General features: G+C 42.8%; 1 protein-coding gene across 4 annotated transcripts in view; it reads right to left on the bottom strand.

Moving 5' to 3' along the window:
• The window catches only part of EGFLAM (EGF like, fibronectin type III and laminin G domains), a 156,161-nt gene that overhangs the window by 102,573 nt on the left and 31,905 nt on the right, over nucleotides 1-21,683 (bottom strand). The window contains exon 1 of one of the 4 annotated variants that reach the window (XM_066240014.1): nucleotides 17,740-18,016. The exons of the other annotated variants lie outside the window; for them this stretch is intronic. The gene's annotated coding sequence lies outside the window, so the exon portion shown is untranslated. Of the gene's footprint in view, nucleotides 1-17,739; nucleotides 18,017-21,683 lie in introns of those variants that run through there. 4 annotated transcript variants of the gene reach the window in all.

The following is a 21,683-nucleotide window of genomic DNA, read 5'->3' as shown; positions in this document are numbered from 1 at the left end:
CTTCCACTCCTTAACACTGGAGTCCTTGGTGGTCCCGCCCAGCCTCCTCTCCTCAGCTGCCACCGTGGCCTCTTCCTGGGTGCTCTCATCCTTGCCAATTGTTCCCACATTGATGCTGGTGGTTCCCTGATCTATTTCCCCAGCCCAACCTTCTCTTTCAGAGGGGCAGGCCTATGTACCCAACTGCCAAGTGGACCCAGATGTCACCTGGGCCTCTCAAAGTCAACATATCAAAGCTGAGTTCATCTTTCTTTTCAACCTGAGCCTCTCCAGTAATCCCTGTCCTGGTAGATAGCATCACCACCCACCCTGACTTCCAGAAATCTGGCAGTCAATCCCCCCTTCAAATAGGTCTCATGGCATATCCATCCTCCCGTCTTTACGGGGCCTCAGAATCCTCTTCAACCCAGTGCAGGGAGCAGCACTGCCGTTGCTCAGAGCTGTGCGTGCAGTGGAACTTATTTTCCACTGGTCAAGACTTCCTCACTGCTTTCTCTGGCCCTTCTGGGACCTAAGAGACACAGTTTCCTTCCTGCAGCTACTACAACCTGCACCCTCCTCTGGAGAAATGTATTAGTAAACTAAATGAAACTTTTTTTTTCTGCAGAGCAGCTGAATAGAACACCAAGGTTGTTGGGGGCCAGGGAACTGGTGGCTTTAAAATGTGTGAGTAGGAGGAGTGTAGGAAAGAATGGCCTTTTGGTTGGAAGGGAGCACCAGGGAACGGGTCTTAAGGTATATTTGCATAACAATCACGACATTTTTTTTCCCTGGTGTGTTTGTTTGAAGTATCCTTGAGGGTAGGCTGGTCTCCAGCCGGGGCATCTGAAGCTATTTGCACAGCAAGCACACTGTGTGTACACAGATCATACCCTTACTGCCCTAGTTTCAGAGCAAGGTAAGCTAAAAGGCTGGGGTAAGCCGTCAAGTGCCCCCAACCCCGGACGGGAAAGCCAGAGAAACCCGTGGGGGAAGTCTTGACAACATGGTCTGATATCAGCTGAGGGGACAAGGAGACATCTGTAGGTGTTCCTGAATTGGATGAGCCAATGAAAGTATTTCCCTAAATCTTTTTCAGCTACCAAAGTGAAAGATAAGAGTGAAACTAACTTTTCTCACCTCTCTACAATTTCTGAGTCACCAGGAGAAAGTCTAACCTTTGGACAAGTGAAGCCCCAGCTGCATTTTCCATAAACTCTGAATGAAGCAAGAAGTTTTGATAATGTTTGTAACACTGAGGTTTCCTGGGAGTTTATCTCTTATGATATAAAAACATACCAGTGCTCAATTAAAAAAAAAAATCAAAGTAGCAGGTCACTTACATGTGAACTGAGCAAGATTTAAACAGATAAATGCAGAAATAACACCCATATTTAACCAACAATGGTTTCAATAACAGAGTAGTATGTTGCACAATAGAAAACTAGTATTGAAGAATTATAGCTTTAAAACCAGGATAATGCATTTACACAATATATCCTGAAGCTGTGTTCTTGCAAGCTAAAAGCTATACTTCTTAAGAGATAAATAAATAAAAACTGTGTTCCTTTGCCATGAGGGAGCTGTATCCTGGGCTTTTGTCTTTGGAGGGCTTTCAAACTGTATTAGGATTTTGTACCAGAAACTTATGAATAATTAGGTCAATTTCTTATGGTAATTTTATATCATAAAATACTTCAACTTCCTGAGCAAAATTCATCTGATTCAATTAGTTTTGTGATCCAACTCATAAAAACACTTTAAAATGCAAATAAAACTATCATCTGTGACAGAAATACATTGCTAGCTTTTTAGTTATTTGATTTTCACAGGATGAACCAAGTTATATTCACTGATGCATTGGAAAGTGCCCAGACTAACTAAAAAATAATCAGGAAATTCTGTATAGGAAAAAAAACTTATTTCCATCTTTTTGAAGCTTGCTCCAACTATTATTACTAAAGCAGTACTATGAATATGTAACCACAAATCTGCTGCTCGGGCCAATTTCAAGGTGACGCCTTCAAGGCAGCAGTAAAAATGTGAGTTTAAGACGCAGACCAACGTTTGTTCTAGTTACCCAGGGATTTAAGAGATTGTCAGACACTGAGGAGCAGTGTGAACTGTTTCCCAGAGCCCTGCAAGCTTCTTTTGGGGGGACAGAGGGTAGTGCTCACAGTCGTGCTTCCCTTTGAAATCCACCGCCCTTTCCAGTAACCTACCACTCTAGAGTATAATTCTAGAGAGTCACCCACCACTTGGGAGTATAATCGCAGAGTCACCCACCACTCCGGAGCATAACAGCAGAGTCACCCACCACTCTGGAGTACGATCCCAGAGAGTAACCTACCACTCTGGAGTATAATCCCAGAATGTGATCCACCACTCCGGAGTATAGTTCTAGAGAGTCACCCACCACTCTGGAGTACAATCCCAGAGAGTAACTCATCTCTCCAGAGTATAATTGTGGGATGTACCCGAGCACTTCAGCCCAACCACTCCCCAAGGCTGGAGTGTGGCAGCCCAGGCCCAAAGGACATGGCCTGCTGAGAGTCCAGGAATCCCCAACTATAGACCACTCCCTGAGCACCCAAGACCCAGATTCCTGCCCAGAGTCTTGAGCCTGTTTCCTAGTCCTTGGTGACCTCATCCTCACTAGAAAATATTACACAAACTCAAAATGAATGACACTCTACAAAATAATTAACCAATACTGTTCAAAAGTGTCAAGGACATGAAAGACAAAGAAAAACAGAGACTTTGCCACGGACTGAGTGAGACTAAGAAAATATGACAAGAAAATGCAATGCACCACTGTGGATTAGATATTGGAATAGAAACCGATGATATTTGAAAAAAAACACTGTCCTTTAGTTAATAGCGTGCACCAATGCTGGTTTTGATAAATGTCCCATGGCAATGTAAGATGTTAACTTTATGGAAAACTGAGTTATGGAAACTCTATATTATTGCCACAACTCTTCTATAAATCTAAAATTAATCCCCAAATAAAATACAAAAGAAAAGCTGTGGGTCTTTTTGTTTTTTCACCGTAATCCCAGCAGAGACTCCGTTCTCTCAGTCAGAGCTCTTGTCACTGGGCAAAGCTGTCTCCTCAAGCTCAGTTGTCCCAAGCCTGAAAACTAGCAACAGAAAGCCAGTAGCATCCTTCACTGCCCACTTGCAGTGATGGGCAGCCACAGTAACTCATCGGTGAGACCACCTCTAGCTCTTTCTTGTAGTCTCAGGGTCGAGTTTCTCTTGCTTCCTCCTGCCAACACTGGCCCCGGACCATACGATAGCACATCTGGTGTGGGAGCTACACCTGTCTTAGGAAGCAGCTTCTGTCTTCCCTTGTGCTGGCTGGAATCTGGCCTCTACAATTTCCAGGACAGCAGCAAGAAGCATTTTGCCAAACCTTCACCTCTGGCTCCTTCTTGGCAGAGCCATTGGGTTAGTAGAACATGAAGATTCATGATCAATGAGCTGCCTAACCTTGTTTGTAACCAGAAAATACTTAACATCTCTTATCCTTCTGGGAACAGAGATTAACAGTCATTTAAAAATGGAAACTAAACCAACCATTTCCCTTTTCCCCAAAATGCTGGAAACTTTAAAAACAGTAGGTTCATGGTTTCAGCATATGGAATTTGCTAAGGATGATAACAACTGTAAGTTATTGACCATCATCTCAAAGCCTGACAATCTTGAGCATTTGACAGAGAGAGTCCATTCCATCACCCCCAAGACCATAAGGCTTGTTTAGGCAAATAGGAAAGAGATTCCTCTTTCTGGCAGACACAGACCCCAGGCCGGGCACAAGGCTTAGAGAGAGGATGGACTTCCCACCCCCAGGCAGCTGTATGATCAGTCACTCATGGATTAACAAGGTGATCCCTGGCTGGAGTCCCAATTTCTGCAGCTCTTGACTGCACACAACTGGCCCAACATCATGTAAGTTACTCTTTTTAATTCCTTCACCAGCTCTATAAAGTGGGTGTCATCATACCTATTTTAAATGAAAACCAGAGGAAAGAGAATTATTAAAATGTTCAAGATCAGAGAAAATAGGAGTAGCCAGGATTTTACCCCAGGGATAGAAATTCCACCCAAAATGGATGTTTGCAGTCACTTGCAGGACCATGTGTTGGAAGAACCAGGGAATGTTGATGGGAACAGACAGATTTGCTACATGGGACAGTAGTTGTTGCCAAAATATCAACCGCATATCCTTTTATTCTGCTCTTGGGCCAAGATAGCAAGTCTTTCCTTGCCCTCTACCCTTTTTTAGTAGCATCTTAAACAGTAACATAAGAAAATGGGGAAATTTTATTTCCCCAGATTTAGGGTTGGGGGCAAACTGAGTTTACAAAGTTATTTCCCAGAAGAGACATCGTGGGAACAGCTAAATTAGACCTATGCCTCAAGACGGCTCGGGGGTAGTGAGGGGCACGTTGTGGGAACATGGGCTTTTGGAAGCAGAAGAACGTAATGGAATTGAGTCTGTAAAAAGGGGAGGATGAAAGCCTAATATTCAGTAAACAATGCCAAATAGAATGTGGAAATGGAGAATAACACAGTTGAAAATTACTGCCTATTGTATGTCAAGTACAGTTTCAGAGACTTTGGGTGTATTAACTCACCCATTCCCATTACAACTCTGTGAGGTAGGCACTAATATTGTCCTGTTTTAGGGATGAGAATTCTGAGAGAGAGGTTAGGTAGCTATTCCTATGGTGATGGAGACAGACCAGGAACTGAGGACAACTCAAGATCCTTGAGGAGTAACACAGGGAACTTAGTGCCAAAAATAACCAGCCAACCAGGAACAAGGGAACCTCAAAAGACTACTGGGATAACCTAGTAATAAAGGCAAATAAAAATAACTGATTTAATCATTTCTGTGCTTAAGTGCTTTACACATATTATCTCATCTAATCTTTATGATGACTTTTACAAAAGAGGAAACTGAGGCTGAGAGAAGGAAAATAAGTTGCCACAATCACACACCTCATAAGTGGGAGTAGGAATGGGGCGGTTGGACGCCAGAGACCAAGCCTTGTCATCATTAGGGCTTATGCCCCCCTCTCTTTAAAAGGATGGCAATATTCCTCTTCCCCCTATTGTTTCCAGCGCTAGATCATCTGTGCAGATCTGTTCAGTTAGAATCAATATGGTCTTACGGTTAATTAACAAAGTATAAAGGAGCATCTCACACATAGGCTTTGAAAATATGAAGTGCATGTACTACATGTCGGTGAATGAATGAGGGGAGGTCCAATATGTCATTGCAGTCTGTGAAGGAGTTGCATAAACGTTGACCATGCCTATCAGGACTTATGATCCCAATGAGGAGAGAAGATAAACATAGCTGAAACAATAAAATACGAAGTTGTCTCTGTCCAGCACAGAAAAGCATGTCATTGGTCATAGAAAAGACAGGACCATAAAATCTGAGTTAGAAAATCGATGCCCAGTAAATGAGATCTGAGATATGCAAAGTCTCCTTAAAGAGCTGGGATGCTAAGGCTTGACTGAAGGACAAGGCTAACAGTTGTGCTGGCTGCACCTCCATGGTGTCCTGGCTGCTGTTCACATTGATCAGTCAGTGCTCATGTCACACCGATTGTGAAATATTTTGACATTTGCCATCGGTCAGGACAGGCTGGGTCATGCTGCTGTAATAAATGGCCCCCAAACACAGTGGCTCACACAATGAAGACTAATTGATCATTCGTTCTACAAAACTGCTGAGGCTGCAACTCGCCTCCATGCTGTCCCCACTGTGGGGCCTAGGCTAATGGGAACAGCCTCTATCTGGAGCCTGGTGAACCATATGCTGGTTCTTCAAGCTTCTTCTCAGTAGTGACACAAGTCATTACCACTCACCTTCATTGACCAGAGCTAGTCACATCGCTTCACCTGAGCTCAAGATGTAAACATTATAGATGAACATTAGCATCCCATCAAGATGTGAAAAAAGATGCTATTCTGTGCTGGGGTGTGTGTGGGGGGGATTCATCTGGAACAGATACAGCAGAGTCAGAGGCAAACGACAGTGGTCCAGGGGAGCCCTGTCCTAGGAGGCTGTTTAGGCTCACATCTACATCACTGAGTAATTCCTTTCAACAAATACCAATCACTCTGGACATGCTCAGGGCCTAACAATGGGCAAGGAGAACAAAACTATTAGGCATGTGCAAGTATCTATTTTCCATGTCCTCACATTAACATAATTGTTCTAGCTCTGCTGGTCTCTCACTTGAAATAGTGGACTTAAAATACCCTTCAACTATAATTAAAACGCCATGGTATTGGCACAGAAATGAATAGGCAGATCAATGGAAGAAAACAGATAACCCCACAATGTACGAAAACATAATTTATGATAAGAAAGGTATCTTGGTTCAATGGAAGAATTATTCAACAGATGACATTAGAACAGTTGGTTAGCAAATTAGAAGAGAAAATCAATTTCAAGCCTTAATTCATACTTTACACCAACATAACTTTAACCCCAGATGGATTAAAAAATTAAAACACTACATCTGGTCCCTTTGATAGCTCAGCTGGTAGAGCAGAGGACTGTATTTGTTTCCTAGAAAAATACATCTGTAGCCAAAAACCAGTAAGACCGCCACCTTTTCACCCCAATCACCCCTGCATATTTAAGTTTTCTTAATAGAGCAAGTCATACACAAAATAAACAGATTATACAACAAATATATACATTTTAAAATTTCTTGCTGTCAAAACAATCAAAGATAAAATATAGGCTAGGAACAAATATTTATAGACAGAAACAAGATTGGTATCATTTAATATATAAAGAACTCATACAAAATACAACAGAAACATTTTATGGTTTAGAGAGAAAAATGGACAAAGGGCAGAACAGACAAGTCACTGAAATAGATAAAGTTTAAAAACACACACACAAGGAAATATTCAAAACACATGAATATTAAAGAAGTACAATTACTGCAGCCCTGAGGGTCACTGCCTATCTACAAACTGAAACGAGTGTTTTACAATGATAAAATCCAGTTCTATAAAGACTGTGTTTTTATACATTTTGATTATAGTTTTACTTGACATAATGCTTTTGGAAAGTAATTGGGCATTCAATGAGGACTTTTAAATATATCCTACTATGACCTAGTACTCGTATTTCTAGGCAGGTCAATTATAGTAACAAATGTGTAATCAATGGCCTATCATTAAAATTATTAAAATAATGTTTACATCATATTAGTAGTTACCACAGGAGGAGGGTACTAAAAGGGACAAGTATTCGGTGACAGAAAATGATTTGACTTCAGGTGATGGGTACACAACACAATCAACAGTCCAAACGATACGAAAGCTTTACCTGAAACCTATGTATTCTTACTGACCAATTTTAACCAATTGAATTTAATTTCTAAGTAAAAAAAAACAGGAAAAAATGAAAAAAGATAGAAAAAAAATGACACGAAGAGTTTATAATCACATGGGGAAATGCTTCTGTTAGAACAAGGCAGTCTACAAAATGCATGCACATACAAATCAAAATTATGCAGAGCCAAACCCTGAGAAAAAAATCAGAAGTTTATTGTAGTTGGCTCAAAATGATCAACTTCTCTTTCCCCTTTTCGATCTGTATAATTTCCTATAAAGAGCAGTTTTACTTTTATGAGAGCTAACTACTAAGCACCTTAATAACTGAGAGTAATAACTGAGTGTTGACTGTGTCAAGTGTAATGCTGGGTACTTTACAAAATCAAGGCAGAAGCAGCTACACCTAAAGGCAGAATAACATCTAATACATACTAGATGCTAAACATGCTCTGACTGATCCCATATATTATCCTGTCCTTAGGTGGTGTTATTAACCCTTTTTTACAGATAAGAATCTGAGGCACAGAGTTCAAGCATTTTTCCAAAATCCCACAGCTGGTGAGTCTGCCATGGAGCCAAGATTTGAACCAAGACAGGCTCCAAAGTCAGTGCTTGGAACTACACAGTGATCATGGCGTGTAGCTGTGGCAACAACCCATGGATATCATTTGACAGATGAGGGCACTGAGGCTTTGAGAATGTTAAGTGACTGTGGTTACAGGACAAGCAGGCAGGGAGTTTGTAGGTGAACTGGGGCAGGCCAACGCTGAGGCCCCTCCCCCTTTCTAACCCCTGGACAAGTTGCCTGGTTAAATCACTAGTACACCCAGTTCCCACACTTGTCTCTTCTCCCTTGCAGCCTCCTTGTCTTTAGTTAAGAAAGCTCTCAGTGGCTGGGTGTGCCAAGACCTTTAGTAATCAGCCCTTCCCTCTGTGTTTCTGCATTCCTTTCTCAGCATTTGCAATTCAAGGCTTGCTAACCTTGCTTCAGGTTCATGATTTGATAAAGATCTTGGTAGGGAGGAGAGTGTAAATGCATTATGATGTTTTGTAGATGTCTTTATTTCCATTTTTACTTTCATTAAAACAAACAAAACAAAAAATACAAAAAAAAAAACTAGACAGATGGATGCTAAACACAAAATGTCCTCAGTGACAAACCCAGGGTTCCAAGTAGGAGAGAGAAAGGCAAGGGGTGGGGCAGAGCAAGGGTGGGGCAGGGCACAGGAAAGGAAGTAAGGGGGAGATGCTGACCTCCATAGCTGGCCACCTCTGGGAACGGCCTGCTCATCACAAGGCTTTGTGCACAGAGTGACACCCTAAGGTGTCATTTTTTAGTAGTTTTCACACGTGAACAGTCTTTTTTGTGAGCAGGAAAGAGTTTATTGGAAAACTGGTTTAAATAGGGGCATGTCAGATAAAATGCCTACAAGATGGAAATCTTAAGGTCAGTGTCACTCCATTTACAACCTTATGTTTCGCTTAAAAATTGCAAATTCAGGCTAGAAGGGTAGATGATAATAGCTTTAAATTTATGTAAGACATTAGGAAAAGAAATTGGTAACTTTTTTTTCTTTTTTTAGTGGTTAACTTGTCATATTCAAACAAAGAGATTTCTAAATAAGGAGGGACTATGAAGAAGGGGTGGAGTGCTGTATCTTCACATGGAAATAACTAAAGAATAATTATAACAGACACATTTTGAACCCTAATGTCCCTCACAGAGGTTCTGAGTGATTTAACTCAGTACATAATATGTCTAACATTTAATCCTCACAATAATCACGTGCAGTAGCTGTCACCATTCCCACTTCACAGAGGAGAAAATTGTGGCACAAAGTTGTACAGCTATGAGTGACAGCAGGATTCAACTGCACTGTGTGACCTCAGCCCGCAGTTCTTACCCGCTCTGCTGATCTGCAGAGAGCAACCTCAGGGCCGGACAGAGACGCACCCAAACAGAGAGAGGGAAGGATCACAGAGTTTGGCGATTTGGGGAAAAGCGGATTGGATAGGTCACCAAATCTGCTAACACACTTCAAGGGATAAGAGGGAACTTCTGTTCTAGGGAAGACATGCCAGCTAATGTTCCTCAGATATTCGGCGACCACTGAGGTTCTAACAGTAATGGTGACAGCAAATTCCCCATTAGGGCTCATCTGAGCCACTCTCTGTCACGGCCGATGGGGCAGTCTAGTGTTATGTTGTGTGCTATAATGGCATCGGGTGTTATTGTATAGTGTTGGGTTATTGTCTTTCATTAAAGTGAAAGGCAAGTTGGACTTTGTCCCCCCAAAGTTGAGTTTACTGTCCGGTAGCGGATGGTCTGTCTGTCTCCTGTTCCCATTGTATCAGAGGAGTGAGAGGGATGAAGCAAGTACAACCAGGGGTCAAGGCTGAGAGATGAGCCTTCCCAGACCACCAGCCGCGAGGCACAGCTGCAGCCTTCACTTGTGCACTACGGTCCAAACACTGCCCGTGGCTCAAGGCTGCAGTCACAGTGCCCCCGTGGTCCCTCAGCCGCTGCTACACACAGCGGTGGCTGTGGGCTTGTCAATGTGGGGGTTCAGGGAGCTCAGTAAGTGCAGAGCGGGAGGGGGAGGGCAGGGCACCCTACAGCTTGCTGTTTCCACGGCCTGTTTCTTTTCTTTGCTAGTGTCAGCTTCTGGTCTAATGTAACCATCGCGTCCTGGGCTGCAGAAGGCTGCAGTACTTTTTCTTCCTGGTCGCTTGTCTGAACCCTGTCTGCACTCAGTGCAGCACTGGTAAAGCATTTTCAAATCCCCTAATTGGTCGTGGGTGCCAACTTCTGTGGTGTGAATGCTCACACCGTGGCCAACTTTAAGTTACCGATGTGATGTCATTGACCACAGAGTTGAGTTGAGATGGTGCAGTGTTTCCAAGGTGTCAGTACCAGAGGTAAATAATCTCATGAACACAGATGATACAAGATATAGTAAATACCTAGAAAGTGATGACTTTTGACTGTAAACTTACATGTTAACTTTTATAATGGCTGCTTTGCAAGATTCTTGAAAATCTAACAGCTGGCTTGGGTGGGCTGGGAGGGCCCAGCAGCAGCACATAGGTGTTACTCGTCACTACCGCCAGGACGCCTCAGAGTCAGCGCCCCAAAAACTGGTGTCTGGTGGGAATGCAGAGCCCAACCTGCACAGCCCCATGTGGCAAACCTGTAGGTGATATGCAGTCCAGGGAATCTCTCAGTTCTTCATCTCATATTCTTTCTCCTCCCCCACCCTCTCTGTCTGTCCGTCTGTCTGTCTTGGAGAGGCAGGCCTGGTAGAATAAAGCCTTCAAGAACTGTTGGGTGGATAGAGCGTTGGACTGGGATGTGGAAGAACCCAGGTTTGAGACCCCAAGATCGCCAGCTTGAGTGCGGGCTCATCTGGCTTGAGCAAAAAGCTCAGCAGCTTGGACCCAAGGTCACTGGCTTGAGCAAGGGGCTACTCGGTTTGCTGAAGGCCCACGGTCAAGGCACATACGAGAAAGCAATCAATGAACAACTAAGGTGCCTCAACGAAAAACTGATGATTGATGCTTCTCATCTCTCTCTGTTTCTGTCTGTCTGTCCCTATCTATCCCTCTCTCTGACTCTCTCTCTGTCTCTGTAAAACAAAACAAAACAAAACAAAAAAACTGCTGGACCCCTATTTCTTTCTCTAGAATCAATCATCATCACCTTTATTATTGCTACTTTTTTTTTTTTGAGTATCCACTCTATGTTCTGAATATACCTTACTTTGAAAGTTCACAGAAACCCTATAAAGGGAGCATGATAGAGCAGAGGTTGGGAACCTTTTTGGCTGAGAGAGCCATGAACGCCACATATTTTAAAACATAATTCCATGAGAGCCATACCACAACATTAAATTAAAATTTTCCATTATCCAATAAAAATTTGGTGTGGTCCTGGAGGACAGCTGTGATTGGCTCCAGCCACCTGCAACCATGAACATGAGCGGTAGGAAATGAGTGGATTGTAATACATGAGAATGTTTTATATTTTTAACATTATTTTTTATTAAAGATTTGTCTGCCAGCCAGATGCAGCCATCAAAAGAGCCACATCTGGCTCGTGAGCCATAGGTTCCCGACCTCTGTGATAGAACATAGTTTCTGGATAAGGAAACTCAAGAGAGTTTAAGTAATATGCTTAAGGTCCTGCAACTAGAGAAATATTAGAGCTAGGATTCTGATCCTGATGTGTCTGGTTCCAAACTCCGTGCTTTCCGCCATGCCAGGTCACTCAGCTGCCTCTCTCTTGGCACAACCCAGCCCCCAGCACGTGGGGGGTCCCATGAGCAGAACACACTCAGCTAAGGCTTCACCAGGAGGAAGGGAAGAGTCCTGGGAGTGCTGAGAGGGGCCCGTGGGTGGGCAGGGCCTCCCATCCCTGAGGAGGGTGGAATAGGGCAGCAGGGAGGCCCGCTGATTCTCACATGTGAACAAGGGCTTTCAGCGGTGCCACTTTCGTATAACACAGGCGAACCCTTTGTCTGTTACTTAGCAGTTGTGGGATGGGGGAGGGTTTGAAAGGAACTACTTCAAAAGGACATAGAAGAAGAAGTCTGTTTATTTCTAAGGGGACATCTTTCTAATATTTTTTTCTGAGAAACAATGCCTTCCCACACAAACTATGGGAATGGAGTAAGTAGGTCTTCCCCAGAAACAGAGCAAGCTGAGGACCAAGAGTTGGAGTTTACCAGAAAAATATTAAGAGCGTGCTCAAGGTCAAGGGAGGTTGCGCTCAGCCCCAGGCGAAACTAGGCAATAAAGCCACAGGGCAGTGGAACTCTGGGCCTCAAAAATACTAGACAATCCTGCCCTGGCTGGACAGCTCAGTTGGTTAGACTTAGAGCATCGTCCAGAAGCTCAGAGGTTGCCAGTTCGATCCTCGGCCACAGCACATACAGGAACAGATAGATAGCTGCTCCTATCTCTCTCTCTCTTTCTCTCCCTTCATCTCTCTCTAAAATCAATAAAATAAACATTAAAAAAATAAAACTTGCCTGACCAGGCGGTGGCACAGTGGATAGAGTGTCAAACTGAGATGCGGAGGACCCAGGTTCGAGACCCCAAGGTCACCAGCTTGAGTGCAGGCTCATCTGGTTTGAGCAAAGCTCACCAGCTTGGACCCAAGGTTGGTGGCTTGAGCAAGGGGTCACTCGGTCTGCTGTAGCCCCATGGTCAAGGCACATATGAGAAAGCAATCAATGAACAACTAAAGTGTCACAACGAAAAACTGATGATTGATGCTTCTCATCTCTCTCTGTTCCTCTGTCTGTCCGTATCTATCCCTCACTCTGACTTTCTCTCTGTCTCTGTAAAAAAATATATAAGTAAGTAAATACATAAATAAAAAAAATAAAACTTAAAAAAATATTAGACAATTCTGACCAGTGAATTCATAGCTTCTTGGGCATCTGGTCCCTTGCATGTCTGAGCAGTTTGAAATATTTCCTTAGTTGGATAGCTACCCAAAGAGAAAGCTCTTGCCCACAGAAATATATGCAAAGAAAATTCCAATTAGCATTTTTTTCATAGCTGCATGAGTAAATGGAGCCCAACACAGACCCAGGTGCCAAGTACAACAGATAAACAAACAAACAAAAATAGAAATAAAGCTATCTGTTACTGAGCAGCAAACAACCCCCAAAATTAATGTCTTAAAATAATCTTATTCATTTACTCATGATTCTTCAATATGGCCAGGACTTGGTGAAAACACCTTGTCTCTGCTCCGCACAGTGTCAGCAGTATTGGCCCGACTGGGCTGGAGGCTCCAGGTCCGAGATGGATCCCTCACACAGTGGCTTGCTGGTACAGCCATGGGCCCAGAGCATAGCTGGGGTTGGTGACCAGGGTCTGGGTTCTTGGTTCTCGCTGCCAGCTGGGCTTAGTTCTCCGTCCGACATGTGGCCTAGTCCTGCTGTAGCTATATGGAGCCTCCCCACAACATGGCGCTCTCGGGCAGTTAGAATTTCTACGTTCAGGTGGTTTCCCCCAAAGTATGAAAAAGCAGGTGCTTTCATGACTTCCTAGGGGTGAGGCTTAAAACTCAGCATCACTTCTGCATGCTACAGGTTAAAGCGAATCACAGGGCTGGCCCAGACTCCAGGGGAGAGGGCTGTAGAAGTGTGAGAGTCCCCACACAAGGTGACTTTTCTCATGAGCCTGAGAAGTTTTATATATTCAGCAGCGTAACTTCAGTCCATGTGTAAGCAGAATAAATAGAACAAGAGTTACATGAGAGCAAAAATTACAAATTATAGAAGAGTGACAACAGCAACAAGGAGATTCAGTGAAATGGCCTTGAACATTAGATTTTGAACTTGAAAAGTCAACACTGGGGACTGGCCATAGCCTCCCTGGGAGCCTGCAGGCCAGGCCACCAACAACCAGACCTTCAGCCTAAATGAGGTAGCCATTAGGCCTAAACTGTGTCCTTTGCGGGGTCCGTTGTCTCAGAATAGATACCATTAACAGACTAAATGTTGAACTCAGATTTGTGAACTAATAATTCGGTGCCCCTTCAAAGTGATACCATCTTTTTAAAAAATTGTGTTGATTCCAGTAAGATTTCTGTTCACTAGGCCTAGACTTTTACAAACCAAGTAATAATTTAGTAGGCTTATTTTTATTTCAGTTCTAGGAATGCGGTGATGAATGATGAACCAGCCAACACCGAGAATCTCCACCAGTCAGTCCTGTGATTACTGCTCAGCTCAGCTGACAACCATGGCAACAATGCCCATCTCGTCTCTGGTGATTGAGGGCTGCCTCTGTGGTCTCTGTTGTTTGTCGTCATCCTCCTCACTCTTTCTTTGTATGGGTATTATTTGAATATTTAATGTCCTGAACTGGGCATTGTTTTTTTTTTTTTTTTTGTATTTTTCTGAAGTGAGAAGCCAGAGGCAGAGAGACAGACTCCTGCATGTGCCCAATCGGGATTCACCCAGCATGCCCACTAGAGTGCGATGCTCTGCCCATCTGGTGCGTTGCTCTGTTGCAACTAGAGCCATTCTAGCACCTGAGGCAGAGGCCATGGAGCCATCCTCAGTGTCCGGGCCAACTTTGCTCCAATGGAGCCTTGGCTGAGGGAGAAGAAGAGAGAGATAGAGAAAAAGAAGAAGGGAAGGGCAGAGAAGCAGATGGGTGCTTCTCCTGTGTGCCCTGGCTGGGAATTGAACCCGGGACTTCCACACACTGGGCCAATGCTCTACTGCTGAGCCACCCAGCCAGGGCTGGGCATTAAATTTCTTATCTTCTTTCCTTTCTTCTCTGCCTTCTCTTTGTTCTGTTTTCCAAAAGATTTCTCCAACTTTCTTTTTAACCTTTATAGTGAATTTTTAATTTCTGATAGCATGTTATTGAAATCCAAGAGCTCTTTTTTTTCTCCCCTCTGGTTAGTATTTCCTTTTATATATTATTCTACTCATGTTTCATGGTTGCGATATCTTATCTCTCTAAGGAGCTGAGTGAATAATTTTTACGTGTGTTTTTTTTACATTTTTCTCCTTCTCATAGTTCCTATTTCTTCCAAGTTGCTTCTTTCTGTTTTATAATTTTTGTTTCTATCTTTCACGTCAGAGACATTCTTTGGATGCCTGAGAAGCCTTGATTATCTGCTCATATTTAGATATTCAGGAATAAAAAGCTCATTGTAAGCTTGTGTGTGTTAGTGGGACTCCCTGACTGTGAACTTTATTACAGTTGTTTCAAAAGTTTTTAATACCACCACTATTTTAGGTCTTTCCTCTTAGGCTGGTCAAATCCCAGAGAGAGATCCTCCAGTACCTGACCTGCAAGGGGAAGGCTGTCTGCCAAAAATATGAGAAATGAGTAAGAAAGACTGGAGGTCTCGGCATCCTGTGTTTGGGTGCCAGCAGTAGGGTACCCATTCTACTGCTCACTGCCTGGGGTACCATGAAGAAGGGTGAGTGATCCATAGCCTTCAGCTTTAGGTGTATTGACCAGCAATTCAGCTCTGGCCGCAGACTTGCCTAGACCACTCAGAAAAACTTAGAAGCTCTGTAGATAACTGGACTCATCTTCCTTACAGGAAATTTCAAGGACGCTTTTGTTAACAAGAATTCTCCCTGAGGGTTTTATGCCATTCACCTCACCCCAAAGTATCTTTATCAAAATATATCTTCTAATCATCAGCTATTCTCTATGAGAAGTACCATATTTTTCACTCCATGAGATGCACCTGACTATAAGAATGCCTAGAGTTTTAAGGAGGAAAATAAGAAAAAATATATTCTGAACCAAATGGTGTGTTAAAATATTTAATAAAATACCGTATTTTTCATTCCGTAAGACGCACGGGCATTTTTCTCCTCCACTTTGGGGGGCGGTGCATCTTATGGAGTGAAAAAATGGTATTTTGGTAACTACAATTGTCTTCATCTTATATTTCCCGTGAAATTTTTACTCCCATGTGATATTTAGCAACCCTTAGGCTTCAGCTAGCTGCCTTCCCCCTTCACTCCTCATTGACTGAAGACTAATGAGAATGGCATGATTGACTTGGGAAGAGCAGTTATCTTGGAAAATGTCCTTTAAAGATATCCCAGAAATGTTCTGGATAAATCCCAGAGACAAAGGGTGCATTTCCACAATTTGCAAGTGCTTTTCTTACTTCCCCTGTACAACAGGAACGACAGCCATCCCTGATCTTGTTGCACAAGCAGTGTACACAGTAAGTTGGGTGACATCTGCTAAGCCCTGGGATTCCAAGGGTCTAGAATGACCTCCCTTTCGAATCTGGGCTATTAGTGCATGAGGACAGCTAAGGAGTAGCAAGAATGGAGAGTACTCATGAAACCCTCACTTCAAGCATGTATAATCCATTCAGAAAATCGCCCAGGCACTGAGACAACTAAGGCTTTGTCTCTTACCAGGTGTGAGGGAAGCTTTAGAAAAATCTACATTGTCCACTTCCAGTTATTTGAACACAGGCGAAAAGGCTTGTTTTCCAGGCGCTCTTTTTTTTGTTGTTGTTCTTAGACACTTGAAAACAAAATCTCTTACAGAAATAGAGTCTGAAATTTCAAGAGTTTGAAGAAGTGATTCTGAATTGTTAGTAGAAAATGAACCTAAAGATGGAAATAAAATTAATTTCTATTTTAGAAGGGAGCAGGAAACTAATTTACTGGCTCCTTTTTCATGTGTGTGTCAACATTTATATTTATTTTTTCATTGCATTTTTATAACAACCTTATAAGGTAGTCATTGTTACAGTTCCCATGATGCAGATAAGAAAATGGAGGATCAGAGACTTGTCCAGGTTCACACATCAAGAGAGTGGATGAACTAAAAATTGAGTGTCACCTGGCCTGACAATCAGGTCTACACCAGGTTCACCACTACCACTCAAGGAAATACTGGCTTTAGATCTCCCATCTATATTACGAGGTCTATACGTCTAGAGTTGAAGCTGATCTCTTTCTATCACAGAATTAAGCTGGACCTTTTGGACTGTCAGAGGAGGGGGAGATTAATGCCAACCGTGTACCAGGCACTGGACAACTTAGCTGGCACAAGACACTGGGCTGATCTAGACATGGCTGATAACCAGTTCTCCCCAAATTTATAATATTTAAGATGTGTTGATCTTTAAATATCTATATTTTCCTTTCCTTATCATTTTTATGTTGTTTCACTCTATCTCTCTCTTTTTTTATTTTTACAGAGACAGAGAAAAAATCAGGGTGAGGGATAGATAGGGACAGACAGGAATGGAGAGAAATGAGAAGCATCAATCATCAGTTTTTCTTTGCGACACCTTAGTTGTTCATTGATTGCTTTCTCATATGTGCCTTAACCGTGGGCCTTCAGCAGACCGAGTGACCCCTTGCTCAAGCCAGCAACCTTGGGTCCAAGCTTTGCTCAAACCAGATGAGCCCGCACTCAAGCTGGCGACCTCGGGGTCTCGAACCTGGGTCCTCCGCATCCCAGTCCGATGCTCTATCCACTGCTCCACCGCCTGGTCAGGCTCTATCTCTCTTCTAATCCCCACACGACACCACCAGTAATATTTTATTGGGTTTTCTATGTGAACCCTAGCACAGGAAGATGTCCTAGTGCTATTTACGGGACCTGCACTGTAAATCATTCAAACTTACTGTTATTTCCCCCATCTCAGAAAAACCCTCCTGATCCCTCTTACCTGGTAACTACCACCGTTTCTTTCCTCTCCTAGGCAGCAACACTTCCTAAAAGAGTATCAAAGTCCAGTGTCTCTTCCCTTCCCATTTTCCCTTAATCCACCTCACCATGTCACTGAAATGCCTTTCTCTAAGTCACCGATGCCCTCTACTAAATCCAGCGCCCAGTTCTCTGTCCCCACCTTACCTGACCTAGCAGTAGCATTTGCCAGTTGGTCCTTGTCCTCCTGCCACACTGTGCACTTTGCTTCCAGGACCCTTTATGTTCTCTTGGTTTTACCTCTCTCTCTCGCAGAAGCTTCTGTTGGTTTCTCCTTTTCTCTGGCGTCTTAATGTTTTAGTGCGTACACTCCTGCCCCTGCTGGTCCCATCCCCCTTTGGCTTTAAATGCCCACATTTTGCCCACAACCTCTCTTCTGGACGCTGGACTCCTATCTGACTGCTTTCTTGGCATGTGGCAGTCTAACAGACTTCACAAATGTAACACATCCCACTCCTGATCCTCCAGCTGCCGTCAAAGTCCTTTCTTCTAGCCAATCAGGCTAAAGTCTTGGCATTGTTCCTGCCTCCTCTCTTTTACTCACGCCCACATCCAATGCATCAGGAAATCCCGTTGGCTTTAGCTTCGAAATGTAGCCCCAGCTCGGGGCCCTCTCCCCACCCGCACTGCTATACCTGGACTGAGTCACCTACTCCCTCTCTCCTGAATTACAGAAGTGACCTCCCCATGGGTCTCCTGTTTCTCCTCTAACCCCCAAAGCCTAGTCTCACCATAGCAGCCAGAGTGTTGTTACTTTAAAAAGGAAATTTTAAAAAAAAGAAGAAGAAAGGAAGGAAGGAAGGAGGAAGGAAAAGAAAGGAGAGAGGGAGGGGAGGGGAGGGGAGGGGAGGGGAGGGGAGGGGAGGGGAGGGGAGGGGAGGGGAGGGGAGGGGAGGGGAGGGGAGGGGAGGGGAGGGGAGGGGAGGGGAGGGGAGGAGACTCAAAACCCTGGAGTGATTCATATCCTTAGCATTGGTCTGACCCCCACGACCTTGTGCGGCCGACCCCTGCAACAGCCCTTCTGGCTGCTCCCAGGCCATGTCAGGTAAGTACATTCCCTCCCAGGATGCTTTTACTGGCTTTTCTTCACATTGCTTGTCCCTTTAATTCTTTTACCACCCCATTTAAAAGTGTGGTCATGTCTGTACCTGCCTAACAGCCCTCACACTCCCGACTCCTCGGTGTTTCTAGTTTCTCCGCAGCGTCACTAGTCCACACCTGTGTATTTACTCTCTGGTTCACCGGGCTTGTCTTTCTTCCTCCTAGAATACAATAAGCCCCACAATCACAGAGACCTGTGTCTATTTCTGTTCACCAAGGCAACTCATGCCCAGCCCATAATAGATGCTCAATAAATACACATCAAATAATTCTTACCTAAAACCTTGCTAGGAGATGGCATCAGAATAGACATGGGCGTGGCCAAGCCTCACTCACATGTCTCACCACAGCGTCCTGAATTCTGTTCCAGCTCAAGTGACTTTAGCTCCTTTATGCAAGCTTCATAGTACACAGATATTTCATAAGGAAAGAAAAACAAGTCATCAAGAGCACCACCCCTGGACCACATAGCCTGGGCTCATAACCTGCTGTTACCACCCATTAGCTGCTATAATTACTAAGGGGAATTTCCTCACCCTTTCTCTGCCTCAGTTTTCTCAACTGTCAATTGGGTATTTCAGTTGTAGCTGTATTCAGTATTGTACAAATGATAAATTAGCTGATACAAAGAAAGAAACTTAAAACAATGCTCAATATATAATAATACATACTCAATAATTTTGACTAATATTTAATAAAATATATTTCTATTTTATGCTTCTTTTTATTTGTGTTATTTAATAGAAGTCTTAACTTTCAGAATCACAGGCATTCCAATGATTATATAAGAGTGTATTCAATATATAATGGACCACTTGACACCATCTTAAAACCCCAACATATGAACATCTAGGAGTAATTTATAGCCCTATAGATGGCCCAAGGACAGGGGCTTGTGAGGGCATGGGCTCTTTAAGACTGAGCAAGGGGCTATTGTGGGTTCTCGTGCTACAAGGGAGCCATGGAGGAGGAGATACAAAGAGTTGGGATGTTTACATGTCTCCTAATTGAAGAGCCCTGGGAGACAGTAGCTGGGAAATGTTCTCTAAAGATGACTCAGACATGGCTCAGATAAAGCTGTAGTCACAGTCAATTAAAATGGAAATCTTTGAATAATGCCGGTCGCTGCACAGACAGAAGAGAATGCCAAAGAGAGATGCCCCAGCTCACGGACGGCCGCCTCCCTCCTTCCAGCGGACCACAGCTCCTCTATGATCACTCTTGTCGAGTGTGGACATGTTTTCTGCATGAGTCCTCATTAGCCTGCAAGGACTTCAGTTTTCTAGAAACAACTCTCCCTATGGTGTTGTCTACACTCAATGTGGATTTGGGCTGAATGGCACTGTTTCCTGACTTAAGTGCGCCGAGAAAACATTGTCCTTGGACAGATGGGGAGAAGATCCCAGCTGCAAATCATCCCCCGTTTGGCCACTGGGAGTACCCAGAAATAGCTCTGAATCTTTGTTGGGAGGTGTTCTGACCCCCAACAAAGAATGCAAAACCCCCTGGTGCTGCTATTTGGACAGTGAGCCCAGGAACAACAAGCTCAAATTTGGTGCTAATCACACTAATGAATGGCTCTTGCTGACTTTTTTTTTCTGTGAAGTATGATTTTAAAGACCAAGTAATTACTACAGAGTCAGGACAGCCTCAGAGAGTCAAGCAAATTTGGCTTAGGACAAAACTGTTTTTACATGTTCTTAAAATGTCCCGTTTCTGGCTGGAGTTATTGTTCATATTGCCTAGTCTGTAGAAAAAAAGTCCAAAATCCACAGGGCAGCACCAAAAGCAAGAAAATATCCAACTGATAGTTGAATACTAAACAGAATTGTATAATTTAAAATTCATTGCCTAGAGACTGGATATTTTTAAAATTCTAGAAATTTCTATATTTATCAATGGGTAAATAATAGATAATTATGGTATTTATTAGATAAAATCTTGATTTTAATGATACAATAAAATCCCTATCCCCTATTAATTTAAACTATATCATTTTTTTCTAAATGTTTTATTTTTAAATAATTTCACACTTACAGAAAATTTGCAAAAATAGTAAAAAGAATTCCTATATATCTTTTACCAAGTGTCCCTGAATATCAACATCTCACATAACCGTAGCACAATGATAAAATCCAGGAAAATAATATTGTTCAATGCTATTAACTAAACTATAGTCCTTATTTCAATTTTGCCAGTTTTTCCACAAATATTCTTATTCTGTTTAGGATCCAATTCAGAATCTCATAGTACATTAAATTGTTATGTGTCCTTAATAGCCTCCAATTTATAGCAGTTCTTAAATCTTTCCTTATCTTTCATGACTCGTAGAGTTTTGAAGAGTAGTAGTCAGTTATTTTGTAGTACATCCTTCAATTTGACTTTTTTCATGATTACATTGAGGTTATACATTTTGGGCAAGAATACCACAGAAGTAATGCCATTCTTTGTGACATATCAAGGGACACAGAATGTTAATTTGTCTTAAACTAGTGGTCTTAACCTTGGTCACTTGGTTGAGGTAGTGTCTGCCAACTTTTCCTCTACAAGATTAAAAGTTTTCTCTTTGTAATGAATAACTACCTTTAGATGAAAAGATACTTTGTTACAAAGAAGTATCTTGCTTCTCTTCAAACTTTTGCCCACTAATTTTAGTATCGATTGATGGATTTTGCCTGTATCTGTTATCACAGCACTTGACTAATAGTGATTTTCTATATCCTTTAATCCTTTGACATTTATTAATTGTGATTCTTGCATAAAGAAGAGGCCATTCTCATTAAAGGAGAGACAGTTGAGGACAATGAGGGGCTGCTGAGTATAGATGGTAGACAATGAACTTTAGAGTTAAACTAATGTCTATTGGGATCCAAACTGTCCAACTTACCAGGGTGCCTATTTTGTAAACCAATTCTATCATCATCATCATCATCATCATCATCATCGTCATCAAAAATGAACTCTTGCCTCCTGAAGGGAAATTCTTTAGC

This window comes from Saccopteryx bilineata, chromosome 1 (genome assembly GCF_036850765.1).
Source record: "Saccopteryx bilineata isolate mSacBil1 chromosome 1, mSacBil1_pri_phased_curated, whole genome shotgun sequence".
Lineage (NCBI taxonomy): Eukaryota > Metazoa > Chordata > Mammalia > Chiroptera > Emballonuridae > Saccopteryx > Saccopteryx bilineata.
This window is presented reverse-complemented; position numbering and strand designations above follow the sequence as displayed.